The sequence below is a fragment of the Dasypus novemcinctus genome, chromosome 2 (genome assembly GCF_030445035.2).
Source record: "Dasypus novemcinctus isolate mDasNov1 chromosome 2, mDasNov1.1.hap2, whole genome shotgun sequence".
NCBI lineage: Eukaryota > Metazoa > Chordata > Mammalia > Cingulata > Dasypodidae > Dasypus > Dasypus novemcinctus.
In genome coordinates, this window is record NC_080674.1 from 84,689,408 (window position 1) to 84,706,306 (window position 16,899).

General features: G+C 38.0%; 1 protein-coding gene across 4 annotated transcripts in view; it reads left to right on the forward strand.

The window, feature by feature from the left end:
* The first annotated feature begins 2,048 nt into the window (after positions 1-2,048).
* The window catches only part of XRCC4 (X-ray repair cross complementing 4), a 326,468-nt gene continuing 311,617 nt past the window's right edge, over positions 2,049-16,899 (forward strand). The window contains exon 1 of one of the 4 annotated variants that reach the window (XM_058275640.2): positions 2,049-2,130. The gene's annotated coding sequence lies outside the window, so the exon portion shown is untranslated. Of the gene's footprint in view, positions 2,131-4,260; positions 4,282-16,899 lie in introns of those variants that run through there. The other 3 variants (XM_058275649.2, XM_058275647.2, XM_071208882.1) reach the window with 3 other exon arrangements.

The following is a 16,899-nucleotide window of genomic DNA, read 5'->3' on the forward strand; positions in this document are numbered from 1 at the left end:
AATTGTAACAGGTACCACATTAATGCAAAATGTCAACTAAGGGGGGTATATGGGAATACTGTAGTTTTTATATGATTTTTCTGTAACCCTACACCTTCTCTAATTTGAAACTTGACTGTGTTGCTTTTTCAACTACAATGTACTTTCTCTAATACACAGACACCCTAAATTCACAGAAACAGAAAAGGAATGAAAAATTAACTACCTGGCAGTTGTGTCTATCATTTACCTCTACCTGAATGGCATTATTTTATATTTGAGAGCAACAAATCACTTGAGACCGTGTATCCTCAATGTTGTGTTTCGTGACAACCATTAAGATTTTTAGCATACAAACATTAAAATAAGTTTTGAACCCTGACTTCACCACCAAATAGGTACATAATAAGTGTAACATGAATGAAAACTATTTTTTTTTTCCCTTTTGGAAAGACAAACATGGCAAGACAAATTGAATACTGTTTGAACTACAAAAAAAAAAAAAATCAACTTCAGCTTCTATGAAAACATGCAAGTGTAATCTCCTTAGTCTTTCTTAATTAAAAAAGGAATTAAATTTTCTCACTAAGTTAAGCAATGGCTCATTAACGATATTCTTAAGAGAAAAGTGTATCCTAGTATGTGTGAGTGGGGAAATAAGCTGAAATACAGAATAGTATCTTTAGCCAGAGAAGTAATAATCTGCAAATAAACTGCCATCTTCTCTATCAGGTGATAGACTTGTATATGGTAGAGACTGTTTACTTAAGCCCCAGCCATAAGGAAAATACTCAGCACAAAGCAGCCAATTAATGAGTTTTCAACTAAATGACTAAGGGTTCTGTGTTATATGGGATTCTGGAGGAACCTGTGGCAACACAAGCGCAGCAGCTTTTCACCATATAACAATGATCCTTAGCTTTTATGGGGTCTCAGCTGCTTTTGAGAATATAATAAAAGGTATGCATCCTTTCCCTAGAAATATGCTCATAAATTCTCCATAAGCCCCTTGGCGTAGAGGTGCTGGCATTTATCATAACAGGTAAAAATGCCTTTCAGATATAGGTTTGGGTAATTTTACTTTTACTACCTACTAAACCTGTCCTTTGGCCACCTTTTTCTCAGCCTGGAGATGTAAGCATTTCTTTCGCGAGATACAGTCCAAAATTTCCTAAGGGAGACCCAAACTATAAAAGGAATCTGTAATACAAAATAAAAACACACACAACCTTAATAATTTGTGTGTGTATGTGGGGGGAGAGGAAGGCCAAGCCAGAACCACCACCTTAAAGAAGTCCCTATAAGAGAAACCCTTTCCTGAAGAAAAAAAACTCCCATCATTAAAACTCCTAACTGGTAAACTAGCAACTACAAGATTGAGAAACTATAGTAGCAAGGACCTTAAAAGGCCACCGAGTCAACAGGAGATGATAAAGGTGTGGAGTCAAGGGTAGAAACACGATCAAATAACACACATCAGGCCTGTCAGGAGAGAGGAGACACGAGCAAGGCAAGCGGAAACTCGAGCGCTAATGCCTCTAAGGGTTAATAACTACAAAGGCCCTGCAGACCCGACGGATTAAGCCACACAAGCACATTTTAGGAAAAACGGACCCTGCGTCAAGGCCGGCCCCCACCACCCAGGGTCTTCCTCCGACCGCAGGCTCAGACTTTCCCGGGTTAGGCGTGCAAAAGCCGCATGGCTCCCGGGGCCTGGGCACCCTCCGATCCCCTAAAAAATCAAATTTGTAATAACAGGGTTCGCTGCCTTGAGCACCCAGGGCCGCCACCCGACCCTCCAGCATCAGCCGGACTCCAAAGCCCTTTGTGAAGCTTAGCCACGACCCCACAGCCCCGTTTCTTACCATAGTGAGGCCGGCGAAGCCCCAGCCACATCACCCTTCCGGGCCCAGGGCGGAAGAGGCGTGCATACCCTGCCTGCCCTTCTTGCAGTCTCCCGCCTTTTGGTTGGGCCTGACAGGGCACCTCCTCCCTGGTAGCGCTGCTCGGACGCCAGGATAGGGCTCTTACTTCAGGAAAAGGCGGGATTTAGACCAAGTAGTACCGCCTGGCGGAAGCAGCTCATTGGCTGCGGGACATCTATCTGCGGAGCGGGCCTTTTGCACGGACCGGAAGTGGAGTCACTGAGAGGTAGGGTCCGGAAGTGGGGGCTGCTTTAAGTGATGTAATCTGCTGTTCTGTTTTTGTTGTTTGTTAGTTTTTGTTTTTGTTTTTGTTCAGTTCCCTGTTGTTTACCTCTAGAACTCCGTAGTTCGCGGAGTTTCCTGGGCTCGGATCAATGCGTGAGGTCCCGGGCCTTCCGCATGTAGGATCTCGGGGATGCCAGTGTACCCCGCCTTCAGCTGTGAGGCATGCACCTGTTGGGCCTCTTTTCCCTTCTTTCCTTTCCACCTAAGAAATTCCTGGGAATGCAGGGCGCTTTTGAAATGCCTTGGATGATTGTGGGATTAGTAGGCTCCTTGAATCTGAAGGATTGTGTCGACTAGGCTGTTTGATCAACGGATCAACTCCCTAACACTAGCCTTCTCTTCTTCCCCTTCTCCCCTTTTCTCCCCCAAGCTTTTGGCAAATTCTGTGGGTTCTCTCAGGGCTGAAAAGTACAGGACCCTTTGGGGACGGGAAAGAACCTTGTGCGATAAGAAAGGAAAAGGAACTGAGTGCCGTAATTTAGTAGATACTCTAGAGAAGCGATCAAATGCTAAGGCAAATCACATCCCTTTAAAAAATTAATCGTTATTATTTAGCTTCCTCTAGTTTTAATTTCATTAGGTGAGGGTCTTTCTTCTCCCCTTTTTTTCACTTCGCAATTTATAGATGGGGAAACAGGTGAATTGCTGTGTTTCAGCTGCTATAGTTCTCGAAATTATGAAAAAGTCCGAGGCACAGGGTTTTTAACTCTTTGCCCTCTTAAGAATATCAGAAAATTATGGCACCCCCTTGGCTCGAAATGCGTGGTTTATTTTTCTTCCCCTCATCGGAGAGTTATTTTCAGAATTTTACCAACTTTTTATGATTTTATTGACTAAGAAAGTGGATAGTGAGAAAGAGGGCAGGAAACTCTTATGAGGTGTTACTGTACTGGGCTAAACTATGAGATCCTTCTATGTTTAGATAACATTTGGATTTTTGCTATCTGTAATTACATTGTTTGTTATGCACACTTAAAGTTATTATTTTTTTCAGTCATAACTAGCTTGGTTTTTGAATCCATTATCCTGAAATGTCAAGATTTGGCCATCGATACAAATTATAAGGTATTTATTGAGTGCCTGCTTTATTCAAGGCATCACGAGAGTGAAGCAGGGAGAGAAAGATGGCCTGTTCTTCTAGAAATTTGATGGGAAAGTGGGAATAAAAAAAGTCTGAAAGTACACAATATCTTCCTCTCATAGAAAAATAAAACCAAAAACCACACAGAACAAGTCATTCAATCTGCCTCTCATGTAATTGCTTTATATTAAACTTTACAAGTCTTATCATGTAAATTAAACAAAATTGGTTTTGTTGTGCAACTGACCAAACTTGGTTTCTAAGGAAGCATATTTGTAGACATTTTAGGCAACTTTGGGTTTCATGTGAAGATGTCTTAATTTTTGTGAACACTTCAGGGTAATGTTACTGTATGAAGCTGTGTTTCAGTCTACCTGTGAAGAACATCAGGTAACAGATGTTATTTGAGATCACAATTTATTTGGTACATTATATTTATGGATTATAATTCGGTTTAGGCCATGGATTCTTTATACCGCTGTTTCAAGATAGAAAACGTTTGCCAGTTTTTAAGTTATCCATAGATGAAAAATGTTAAGAGGTGATATTCATGTAAAACAGTAAATGTTAATCTGATATGCGGTGAGATCTCTTGGGAGTCCTTAATTGAGTTGTGTGATATTAAGCACATAAAAGCCCTGTTTTTGGTTTTTGGTTTCAATCATGATCCAAGTACTAGCTTATGTCATTTTAACTATTACTGAAATCTCCGTTCTGACAACTCTACTCTGGGTTCTCATGTCAAACTACTGTTGGATTGTTTTCTTCCTGAAGAGCCAATTTGACGATATCATTCCTTTGTTCACAAATAATTGTCTCTCTTACATCTAGATGAGTATTTTCAAGCTTGGGTTCATGGATCCTTTAGAATTATATGTCAAAATTTATATTTTTATTTATACTTATTTTTTTGTGTGAAGGAAGTATACCAGCTTCCCCAGTGTTGAGGATGAAATGAGTTAATACAACTAAGTCATCTGGCAAAGTGTTTGGCAATGCAGTAAGCACTCAGTAAGTCTTGGCTAATTTTGCGTGTACGGCTTTCTCCTTTACCAAATTCAAAGCCCCTTGTGGGGAGGCATGATGATGGAGCAATGAGTGTTCTTGTACATATTAGGTACTCTATAAAAAGTTTTTAAAATTTTATTTTTAACAAATCAGTTTTATTGATACATATTAATAAAGCATACAATTCATCCAAAGCGTACACACAATGGTATTTGGTATAATCACATAGTTGTGCATTTATCACTTTAATCATTGTTAGAGCGTTTTCATTATTTCAGTAATAATAATAAAAAACAAACAAGAAAATTCTTTACCTCTCAAAAAGTTTTTGAATGAAATTAGTATTGCTTTTATACCATCAGACCACTTATTTCCACTTTTCTCTTTATAACACTTTATGATAGTGTTGACAGTAATGGATTCCCTTTACGTTCTTTACCTATGTTCATTCACTGACATTCACATATATTAAAAGATGAAGGTTTTGCCCCCTTATTGGCTTGTTTGTCTGGTTCTCAAACAGTCTTCATAGCCTGAGGTTCAGGTTCTTTGTGTTCCAGTAGTTTGTTTTTCTTTCATTTATTCTTTTCCTTCCATGACTGTCAGATTTTGAGCCACAAAAGTTTTTTTGTTTGGCTTGCCTGTTATTTCTCTCACCTTAAAAAATGAGTATCTTAACCATTTTCTACTGCCAACCCCTTTATTTGCTCATCTCTGGAATAAAGCTCTGCTAAAAATTTGTCTATCTGCCGTATCCTGATTCCTCTTTTTCTGTTTTTTCTTAAATTCATTCTAGTATGGCTATTGCTCCCATGCTCCACCAAGAAAGCTCTTGTTAGTCAGATCTCTAGGTATTGATTATTCTGAGTCCACATCATATTTGACCTATCAGTTGCCTTTGACAAAGGTGATTGCTGCCTTCTCCATGATATATTTTTTCCACTTGATTTCCAGGATACCACACTCTCTTGGTTTTCCTCTACTTCGTTGGTTCCTCCTCAGTCTCCTCTGCTGGATCCTCCTCTTATTATTCCTAATGTCTTTTGTCAAAGTGCTCCAGCCTCAATCTATTGTTCTCATTTTCTCTTCTCTGTATACTTTTTGATGGTATCATCAGGTCTTAGAATTTTAAGTCTGAGTGCTGAAGACTCCAAAAATATATATTCCTAATCTTTTCTCTTTCTGAACTCCAAATTCACATATCCAGTTGTCTACCTCTGCATCTCCACTTGTGTATCTAAAAGATACCTAAAACTCAAATATCCCAAACTATACTCCTCTTCTTCCTCCCCCCTCCCATTCTTTCCTATCAGTTGATGACAGTCCTATACAGCCAGTTGCTCAAGGTTCAATCTTTGGAGTCATCCTTGATTCCTTATTTTTTCTTATACTGCATCAAATCCACTCACAGATTTCTACAGTCTGACCATATCTACCATTTCTGCTATTATAGTACACTGATTATTTCTTGCTTGGATTTCAGTTTTAGCCACTATTATTTCTTGCTTGGATTATGGTAATAGTGTTTTAACTTGTCTTCCTGCTTACTTCAACCCTTGCCTCCTTACAGTTTGTTTTACTTTCAAAATCCAAGTTAAAGATTGTATTAAAATTTAATGCTCTAAATGCAATGTATTATCCTAGACTATATCCTGGAACAGAAAAGACATTTGTGGAAAAACTGGTGAAGCAAAGTTTGAAATATGTACCAATGATTGTTTCTTTGTTTGGATAAATGTAATATGCTATATAAGTCATTAACATTAGAGGAACCTGGATGAAGGGTTTTTGGGAACTCTCTGTATCATCTTTGCAAGTTTTCTGTAAATCCAAAATTATTTCAAAATAAAAAGTATATTTAAAAAATTATGTGATGTTACTTGTTTCCTTAAAAAAACCCTTTTATGACTGCTAATTTCACTCATGGTAGACCCATTGCCCTTACTTTGGCATCTCAGACTTGTAAAGTCTTGTTGATCTGGCCTGCCATTACCCCTTTGACCTCTCAGTATTCTGTCCTTCACTCTGTCCCTGCCATAGTAGCTGCCTTTTTCCTTAAAAACACTGGTTTCTACTTTAGGGCCTTTACACTGGTTGTTTTCTCTACTTGGAATGTTTTTCTCTAGGCATCCACACAACTAATTCCTTTATCTCCTTTATGTATTTGCTCAAATATCACCTTTTCAATAAGCCTACCCCAAACTCCCTATTTAAAATTGTAGTTTTGCAAGTGCCCCTTCGCCCTGCTACCCTCTACACTCCTAGTCCCCTCTACTTCATTTATCTTTTCTTTATCCCATTGCACTTATCACTCTTATACTATATACTTTGCATGTTTTTCATGTTTGTTTTTAATTTCTAATCTCCCCCTTATTAAAATGTAAACTCCACAAAGGCAGGAATTTTTGTCTGTTTTGTACCCTTATTATTCCAATTTCTAATGCAGTGTCTTGAAGCACAGAGGTCAAATAAATTTTGATGGAATGAATGAACTTGGCAGGTATTTGCATTTGTAATACCTGATTTGCTGTCTAAAAATCATTTCTGTGTGTCATGCTGTTTCTTGCTCACATGCCTTTGTTCCTGCACACTCCTCAGCTTGAAAACCCCCTCCTGTCGTTCTCCTTCCATCCCTGAATATGCCCATTTCTTTCTCTCTCTTTTAGACTCAGATATTCAAGGAAGCCTTCCCTGAAATGTAAGGTTGGCTTAAATGCTACTTTTCAGAGTTGCGTCTACCCTATTTCTGCACTTTACCAACTTGTATTATAATTCTCTTTGAGCGTTTTTATCTCACTAGAGAACTGGGAATGTGTCTTAATCATTTTCGGAATATCAAAGATGATTAAATCGGAAGTAGTCAATGTATAATGCATTAATGGCATGGCCAAAATCACTCCGGTATTAAGTGGTAGAGTTTTTATTCCAAACTGGGTCTTTTGAGTATAAAATCAGTTCTCTTTTTGCTATGCCTTGTTTCCTAGGAAAACATGGCTGTCTTTTTAAAAATGCTGGAGGGAAAATTCCTTTTTATACAGGTAGGAGGTAGTTAATACTATCATAGCCCTGAGCAATTTGCTCTTTGTTCTTTGTGAAGCTGCCAGCACTGATGAATAAGTGAGTTGGTCTTTTTCTAAGACTGACTGAAATCTTTGAAGAGAGGACTATTGTAGTCAGCAAATTTTTAATGTTCATTCAACTGGGCTCTTTACAGGGGGAAAGTACTGTTGAGACTTATGAAGACAAAAAGAAGAAATCTATGCTAGAATTCCAAATTGCTCATGAGGCATTCATGCTTTTGCTATATGCCTGCACCACCAGTAGCTTTAAATTAAACTTTTGCTGCGTGCCATTGGGAAACCCCAGGGTGTTTACAAGATATTGCAAAGATTTTGATATGGAAATTTGTTCTTAAGGGTGATTAGCTTGTTAACATGATCTCTAACACTTGACACAAAAATTAGTTCAACTGATTTTTCACATAAATAATTGTTAGTCCTAGATAATGAGCCAGATTTTCCAAACCGTTTATGATATGCATTCTGAACTCAGTCTCTCCTCTGAATAGTATCATCCTTGTTGCAGTTTATAATCCAATCAATTATAACTTCACCTCCTCTTTAGTACAAAGGAAAAAAAGGAATAGTTTAAATTTGCTGAAGGCTTTAGCATTAATGATGGGGTTGAAAACAGTGAGTGGGTTTGGAGTTAAGTCTAGTAATCAAAAACAAACATTGGGAATTGAATATAGCTCAAGTGATAGAGCTTCTGCCTACCATATGAGAGGACCTGGGTTCAATCCCTGGGGCCTCCTGGTGAAAAAGAAGAGAAAGCATGCCCGTGCAGCAAGCCAGCACCTGCATGAGTGCATGCGTGGTGAGCCAGTGCCACGTGTGAGTGAGTCATGTAGCAAGATGATGATGCATCAAGAGACAAGGGGAGGGAAGTGGATTTAGCTCAATGGATAGAGCATTTGCCTACCACATGGGAGGTTCAGAGTTCAAACCCAGTGCTTCCTGACCCATGTGATGAGCTGGCCCATGCACAGTGCTAATGCGTGCAAGGAGTGCCGTGCTACGCAGGCTCGTCCCCCATGTAGGGGAGCCCCATGTGCAAGGAGTGCGCCTTGTAAGGAGAGCCGCCCAAAGTGAAAAAAGTGCAGCCTACCCAGGAGTAGTACGGCACTCATGGAGAACTGACCAGCAAGATGACAGAACAAAAATAGGCACAGATTCCCGATGCCACTGACAAGAATACAGGCAGACACAGAAGAACACATAGCAAATGGACACAGAGAGCAGACAACCGGGGGTGGGGGAAAGGGGAGAGAAATAAATAAAAAATATAAATCTTTAAAAAAAAAAAAGGCAAGCGGAACAAGGTGAAGCACAGTAGAAACCAGGAACTGAGATGGCACAATTGAAAGGGAACCTCTCTCATTATCAGAGGTTTCCAGGATCGAATCCCAGTGAATCCTAGAGGAGAGAAAATGAGAAGAGAAGACAGCACCAGGACAGAAGGAGGGGAAGGGGGGAAATAAATAAATAAATTGTTAAAAACAAAAAACAAATATTGCTTGGAGAATACTGGATCCTGCATTTGTGTTTTGTTTTCAGAGTTTTCCAAGTCCTACAAAAGTGACCAAAATGTTGAAGTAAAAGTGCAATCTGCTCTTTCTGTGGAAGGATGCTATTAGCTTACATATAATTCAATCTTAACTGTTAATGAGAATTTTCTTGAATAAGGAAGGACCTTGCTCAGAACTGAAACAAGTGGCTAATAAATCAGATGCAGCCATTGTTGAAGAGTATTGTCTGTCTTGAAAGTATAATTATTGACATGTCAATATTCAGAGAATTTGAAGTTGCCAAGTTTCTGCTTAAGAAATGTGACTCTCGCATTGAACACAATACAAGGACCGTATCCAAAAGAACAGCTGCTTAAAGTTTAAAAATTTATTGATGTTTCTTTGGTAATTTGTAGATAGATGCAACATACTATTTACTATACTAATATATAGTTCCCTATGGGGTTTTGAGTAAAGTAATTATTAAAATGACAACATTGTTGATATTTAACTTTGCTTATTAGTTGTGCTGTGGTAGTTGTCTATAAATCAAATAAGAACAAAATCTTGCCTTAGGGTTGTGTTTAGGAACCATCCTCTTCATTTTTGATATTGTTCTTGCAGAGAAATTGTTTCGAGTTATGATTTACATATAACTTTTGGGAAGGAAAAATTTGGCTTTCAGAACTTCCCATCTAGCAGCAGAGAAGAGATATGTTTCATTTTTGACGTTTAGATGTGATGAGGAAATCTGACTTGGTTATCATTATCTTGTAACTATGTCGCAGAAGAAAATTTATGGAGTAAAGAGCAAGTAAAGTTGATATATTCAATTGAATATCACAGATCACCATTGCTAATGATATGAATATCATTGTAACTTAACAAAGAGCATTTAATGCAAAGTAGAGAGACATTTGAAGCTGTTATAGCATTATCAAGTCATTGGAGCCACTCAATATTACATCTGTTTTGCAGACTTGTGAATGTAGGTTAAATTTAACATTCTTTGAATGGCAGTTCTAAAATAGTACCAGAACATAAAACATGGGGATCGGGACTTGGGCTCTCATTCCTTCTCTTTTCTGATGACAGAGATTGATGGCTTTTATATAGTAATCTAATCATTTAACCATATTTATATGTGGTTTTATATTGTGAAGAATGGGTGAGAAGTACAATTGAGGTCATAAATTCTGTGAGAAGTGACATATATTTCTTTCTATAAATATCTTGATAAACATGAAAAAAACAAATTTGCTCACAGGTTCGTGAAAGACTTTTTTTCCCCTCCTCTTCCCACCCCCCTCCAGTTGTCTGCTGTCTGTGTCCATTCACTGTGTGTTCTTTTGTGACCACTTCTATCCTTATCAGCGGCACTAGGAATCTGTGTTTCTTTTTGTTGCGTCATTTGTTGTGTCAGCTCTCCGTGTGTGTGGCGCCATTCCTGGGCAGGCTGCACTTTCTTTCACGCTGGGCGGCTCTCCTTACGGGGCGCACTCCTTGCACGTGGGGCTCCCCTACGTGGGGGACACCCCTGCATGGCGGGGCACTCCTTGCGCGCATCAGTGCTGTGCATGGCCAGCTCCGCACGGGTCAAGGACGCCTGGGGTCTGAACCGCGACCTCCCATATGGTAGACGGATGCCCCATCCGTTGGGCCAAGTCCGCTTCCAATGAAAGACTTTTAGAGACAGACCAAAGCTTTTTGTTATATTAGTCAAAGGTAGAAAAGAAATCAATAAGAAATAAAAATTATGTCACCTGTATTCCTGTTTTAGAGAGGATTTGCCAATATACAGAGGTAAGATGTTGAATTTTGAGGAGAAAACTTTGGGCTTATTAATTGGTGACTTTTAAAACTGGAAAAGCATTTTTTTCCATGTAACCAAGACTTCAACCTTTGTTATGAATGGGCATTTATGTTATTGTTTAGTTTCTTGTGGCTACTCAAGCAAATACCATGAAATGGGTCAGTTTAAACAATAAGAATGTATTCACTCATGGTTTGAGGCTGGGTAAAAAATCCAAATCAAAGTGTCATCAAGGTGATGCTTTCTTCCTGAAGATTGGTGTTCTGGGGCTGGCTGCCGACAATCTTGTTCTCTTCTGGGTTCCATTAGTTTCAGCTTCTGGCTGTTTCCTCTATGGTTTTCTCTCTTTCTGTCTTACTGAAATATAAGGGGCTTGGGTAATAGGATTAAGACCCCTTCTGAATGAGGTGGGTCACACTTTAACTGAAGTAACCTCATCAAAAAGTTCTACTTGCAATGATTTCGTACTCAACACCCATAGGAATGGATTAGATTTAAGAACATGTATTCCTGGGGTGCATACACAGAAAAACCACAATTACAATATTTTTGTTTTGTTTTCTTTTTTTTCCCAGTATCATTAGGGCCTTATATCATTAGGGTCTTCTTGAGCTACCTGTTACTAGTTATTCTCTACTGGAAACAAAGCTGTTCAGTATTTTCAAAATGTCATGTGTTTTAAATTTGGTGAGACAGTAAGCATATTAAGCTGAAAATGTGAAACTTCCTGATTGGTGTTGAATATTGTGAATTTAATATGGTGTTTCCCAAGTGTGGTATTCATACCAATAGCACAGTATACACATAACCTTGTTCATAACTATTTTTCAAGATACTTTGAGATAATTAAGATTAAGAGAATTAAGAAATTTGCTGAAGTCCACACTACCAGTGAATGACAGTGAGGATTCATACAGAAATCTGATTCCAAAGTCTGACACATGGTGGCTGAAGCAAAAGGGAATTTCTTGGCTTCATACTTCAAAAATCCGTAATTACATCTAGGTTCTGTTGCAGCTGGAGTCAGGTCTGAGTTGCTCTACACCTTTTGAGTTTTCCTTTCTACTGTGTTGATTTCATTCTTAGCAACTTTAGGCTCACAGCACCTCATAACACCAAATCTAGTAGAAAAGAGTGTTTGTATATTTTATAATGCAAATAAAAGTCTTGGAATTGAATCTCATTGGTCTTAATTGCCCCAACTTGAATCGTCATTAGAATTGGAATGTGCTGTTTAGCATAGGCCCATGTTCCATCCCTGGAACCTGGAACCAGGCTCAGCATTGCCAAAGAGAATGGCAGGAGGTGGAGGTTATTTAAATTGTTGTTATTACAAGTAGGGAGAGCCTGGTTGGGTGGCAAAATAAACAAATTTTCTCTAAAGGTTGGGTGAGAAACACTTTTAACCTGAAACGTGGGATACTGACCATAGCACTGTTGGCATTATCTGACCAATGAGTAGTGATAGCTAACAGTGCTAAGTTTTTTGGTTGGGAACCTGTGTATTTTAAGGAACTGAGGATAAGTGTAGCCTAGATTCATCCAAATCAGGGCAGATTAAATGAATTCAGCTGTTTGAGTTAAGGTCCCTGACTGATTATGTGCCAGGGATTGTAATGGATATCTTATTCATATTGATTAGGTCACAAATCTAAGACTGCGTGATTTTAGTGATTTGTCATAGGATAGGAAATTTTGGAAGAATTGAGTATTCTTATTACTTTTGGTTTCTTTACTATGTGCTTGTTACAGTAAACAATTTAATATAGGCATTCCTTGGAGATATTACAAGTTCAGTTCAGACCACCACAATAAAGCAAGTCACACGAATTTTTTGACTTTCCAGTGCATATAAAAGTTATGTTTGTACTATCCTATAGTTTATTAAGTGTGCAATAGCATTGTCTAAAAAACCCAATGTATATCTTAATTAAAAAAATACTTCATTGCTAATTAGTGCTATTATCTGAGCCTTCAGTAAGTCATAATCTTTTTGCTGGTGAAAGGTCTTCCCTTGATTTGTTGGCTACTGATTGATCAGGGTGGTGGTTGCTGAAGGTAGGTGTGGTTGTGGCAATTAAAAAAATATATGACAGCAATGAAGTTTGTCACATTGATTGACTTTTTCATACCAGATTTCTGTGTAGCATGTGAAGCTGTTTGATAGCATATTACCCACAGTGGAACTTATTTCAAAATTAGAGTCAGCTCTCTCAAACCCTGCTGCTGCTGCTGTATCAACTTTAGTTTATATAATATTCTTAATCCTTTGTTGTCATTTCAACATTGTTCACATCATCTTCACCAGGAGTAGTTTCCATCTCATGGAACCACTTTCTTTGCTCATCCCTAAGAAGCAACTCCTCATCCATTCAAGTTTTATCATGAGATTGCAGCAGTGCAGTCTCATCTTCAGGGTCTACTTCTGGTTCTCATTCTCTTGCTATTTCCACCACAACTGTATTTTGTGCAGTAAAGATTCTCAACTGAGGTCTTGAACCCTTCAAAGGTTGGAATCAATTTCTTCCAAACTCTTAATGTTGATATTTTGACCTCCTCCCATGAATTACAAATGTTCTTAATGGCATCTACTATGGTGACTCCTTTCCAGAAGGTTTTCAATTGACTTTGCCCAGATCCATCACAGGAATCACTATCTATGGCAATTATAGCCTTGTGAAATGTATTTCTTAAACAGTAAGACTTGACAGTCTAAATTGATCCATGGGCTGCAGAATGGATGTTGTGTTAACAAGCATGAAAACAACATTCATCTCACTGTACATCTCCTCCAGAGCTTTTGGATGACCATGTGCATTGTTAATGCACTGTCATATTTTGAAAGAAATCTATTTTTCTGAGCAATAAGTCTCAGTATTGGGTTTCACATATTCATTAAACCATGTTGTAAACAGATATGCTGTTACCATTTCTAGAGCATAGGCAGAGAAGATTTATCATAACTCTTAAGGGCCTTAGATTTTTAGGAATGGTAAATGAGCAATGCCTTCAATTTATAGTCACAGTTGGATTACTCGCTAACAAAGAGTCAGCCTGTCCTTTGAATCTTTGAAGCCAGGTATTCAGTTTTCCTTTCTAGCTATGAAAACCTAGCTGGTATCTCCTTCCATGTAGAAGGCTGTTTCATCTACATTGAAATTCTGTTGTTTAGTATAGCCACCTTCATCAATTATCTTAGTGACATTTTCTGGATAATCTGTTGCAGCTTCTAGAACAGCCCTTGCTGCTTCACTTTGCACTTTATGTTATGGAGATATCTTCTTTCCTTAAACCTTGTGCATTAATTTAACCACTGCTAGCTTCAAACTTTTCTTCTGCAGCTTCCTCACTTCTTTCTCACCCTTCATAGAATTGAAGAGTTAGAGCCTTGGTCTGGATTAGGATTTGGGTTAAGGGACTGTTGTGGCTGGTATGATCTTCTCTCCAGATCACTAAACCTTTCTCCATGTCAGCAATAAGTCTGTTTCACTTTCTTATCATTTTTGGGTTCACTGGAGTAGTACTTTTAATGTCATTCAAGAGCTTTTTGTTTGCATTCATAACTTGGCTGACTGACCCACGAGGACAAACTTTTGGCCTATCTCAGCTTTTGACATGCCTTCCTCACTAACTTTAATCATTTCTAGCTTTTGATTTAAAGTGAAAAATTTGGGACTTCTCCTTTCTCTTGAAAATTTAGATGCCATTTATTAATTGACCTAATTTCAATATTTTTTTTTTTTTTTTTTTGGTCTCAGGGAGGCCTGAGGAGAGGGAGAGAGATGGGGGGATGGGAGAATGGCTGATGGGTGGATCAGTCAGAATACCCACTACCTTTATCAACTAAGTTTGCTGTCTTATATGGGTGTAGTTTGTGGCACCCCAGAACAATTACAGTAGTAACATCAAAGATGATGAATCAACATGATAGGTGTAAAAATAATGAAAAAGTTTGAAGTATTGCTAGAATTACCAAAATATCATATAGAGACATGAAGTGATCACATGCTTTTCAAAAAATGGTGCCAGTGGACTTGCTCAACATAAATTTGCCACAAACCTTCAATTTGTAAAAACCACAGTATCAGCAAAGCACAACAAATTGAGGTATGCTTTTATACTTATGAAGTATGTGTATATAGAATGACTATTTTGAAATATTAATTTTTCACAAGGTTTTAAGAATGAATTATTGATGCATAGCCAATAAAATGTTACTTTGTCTCATGTGTACCCTCCTTAACCTTCATTCTTCCTTTCTGAATTATTTTGAAACAAATCCCAGATATCCTATCATTTCATCTGTTATATCTTAGTATATATTTCTAAATAATAAGTGTACTTTTGAAAAACATGACCATATTCTATTATCTATATAAAAATATTAACAGTAATTCCTTAATACCAAATATCCCATATATCTTCAAACTTCTCAAATTAACTCATACATTTTTAATACTTTGTTGGTTGAATCATGATTTAAGTAAGATCTGTTAATTTCAGTTATTTATGTTTTTTAGTATAATTTACTCTATATATTCTAACCACCCTCACGTCCCTTTTTCATTGAAATCTATTTGTTGAAGAAACTGGGTCATTTACCTCATGGAGTTTCCCATAGTCTAGATTTTGCTGATTGCATCCCCTTGGTGTTGTTTAACTTGTTCTCTCTCTCTTGCATCTCCTGTAATTTGATAGTTAGAGCCAGAGATTTGATCAGATTCAGGTTTGAATTTTTTATCATGAATACATCATATGTAGTGGTATGTAGAAAATTTATAGGTTTTTACTATGGGAGCATTTTTAAGCCAATGGGTTATGAGTTTTTCCATTTACACTTTAAAATGCAGTAAATTTGCTTTAAAACAGAATTTGTTCCAAGAAAGAATAGAGACCAGAGTGTGGAGGAAGCTAGGGACATACTAAGTATATTGATATATTTCTTGGATATAAATCTATACTTAATCTAGTAAATCTTTACCTCTTTAATTTAAAAAAAAAGCATAGTACCTGTGAGAAAATTCAGAAAAAGACCAAGAGCCAAAAATCAAAGTCAAATATGAAACCCACATAGAGGTTGTCCAGGGTGGAGACTTCATAGGTTTAGATTGAATATATGTCCTCCTTTTTTTTTCCTCCTTTTATATCTTTTTTCCTCTCTTTATTTTCCCATATATATATATATATATATTTTTTTTTTTTTTTTTAAGATTTATTTTTTATTTCTTTCTTTCCCCATCCCCCCTCCCTCCCCGCCCCAGTTATCTGTTCTCTGTGTCTATTTCCTGTGTGTTTTTCTTAGTCCGCTTCTGTTGTTGTCAGCAGCACGGAAATCTGTGTTTCTTTTTGTTGCGTCATCTTGTTGTGTCACCTCTCCGTGTGTGCGGTGCCATTCCTGGGCAGGCTGGACTTTCTTTTGCACTGGGCGGCTCTCCTTACAGGGCTCACTCCTTGCACGTGGGGCTTCCGTACGTGGGGACACCCCTGCGTGGCATGGCACTCCTTGCGCGTGTGGCTCCCCTACACGGGGGACACCCCTGTGTGGCATGGCACTCCTTGCGCTCATCAGCACTGCACGTGGGCCAGCTCCACATGGGACAGGGAGGCCCGGGATTTGAACCGCGGACCTCCCATGTGGTAGACGGATGCCCTAACCACTGGGCCAAATCTGCTTTCCTTCCTTTATATTTTAACCTTGCTGAATTTTAATTTTTTCATTTCAAAAATGGGTGACCATGAGGATTAATGTAATATATGTAAAGTTCCTAGCACAGTTCTGCACAGTTCGTGGCATAGTCTTAGTACTCGTTTTCTCTAGTCCCTCAGTGATAGACACTTATGACTTGAGTTCTTAGGTGAAATTAATAATTTAATAAGGCTCTATCTGAATTATACATTTTAATTAGCTATGTATGTACCTTAATTTTTCAGTAAGTTTACCTTGTTGATGTTGTTTTTCTCAAATTATTCTTTCTCTCCCCCACTCCTTCTCTTTTTTATTATGTCTTGAGTTAAAGAACCCCATTAGATATTAAACTAGGCATACCTCATGTAAGTGTTCTCACCTAACCATGATCTTCATATCCTGTAAAGTTCTAACCTGTTTGTCTCTTACTGAACTTCAGCTACACAAATACCTTTGTTACTGAAAAATTCCAAATAGGGTCTAACCAAAAATTAAGCATTTTAAAATGACATAAGCCTAATAAAATTGGGCATGGGCTTCATTTATCTATTGCTT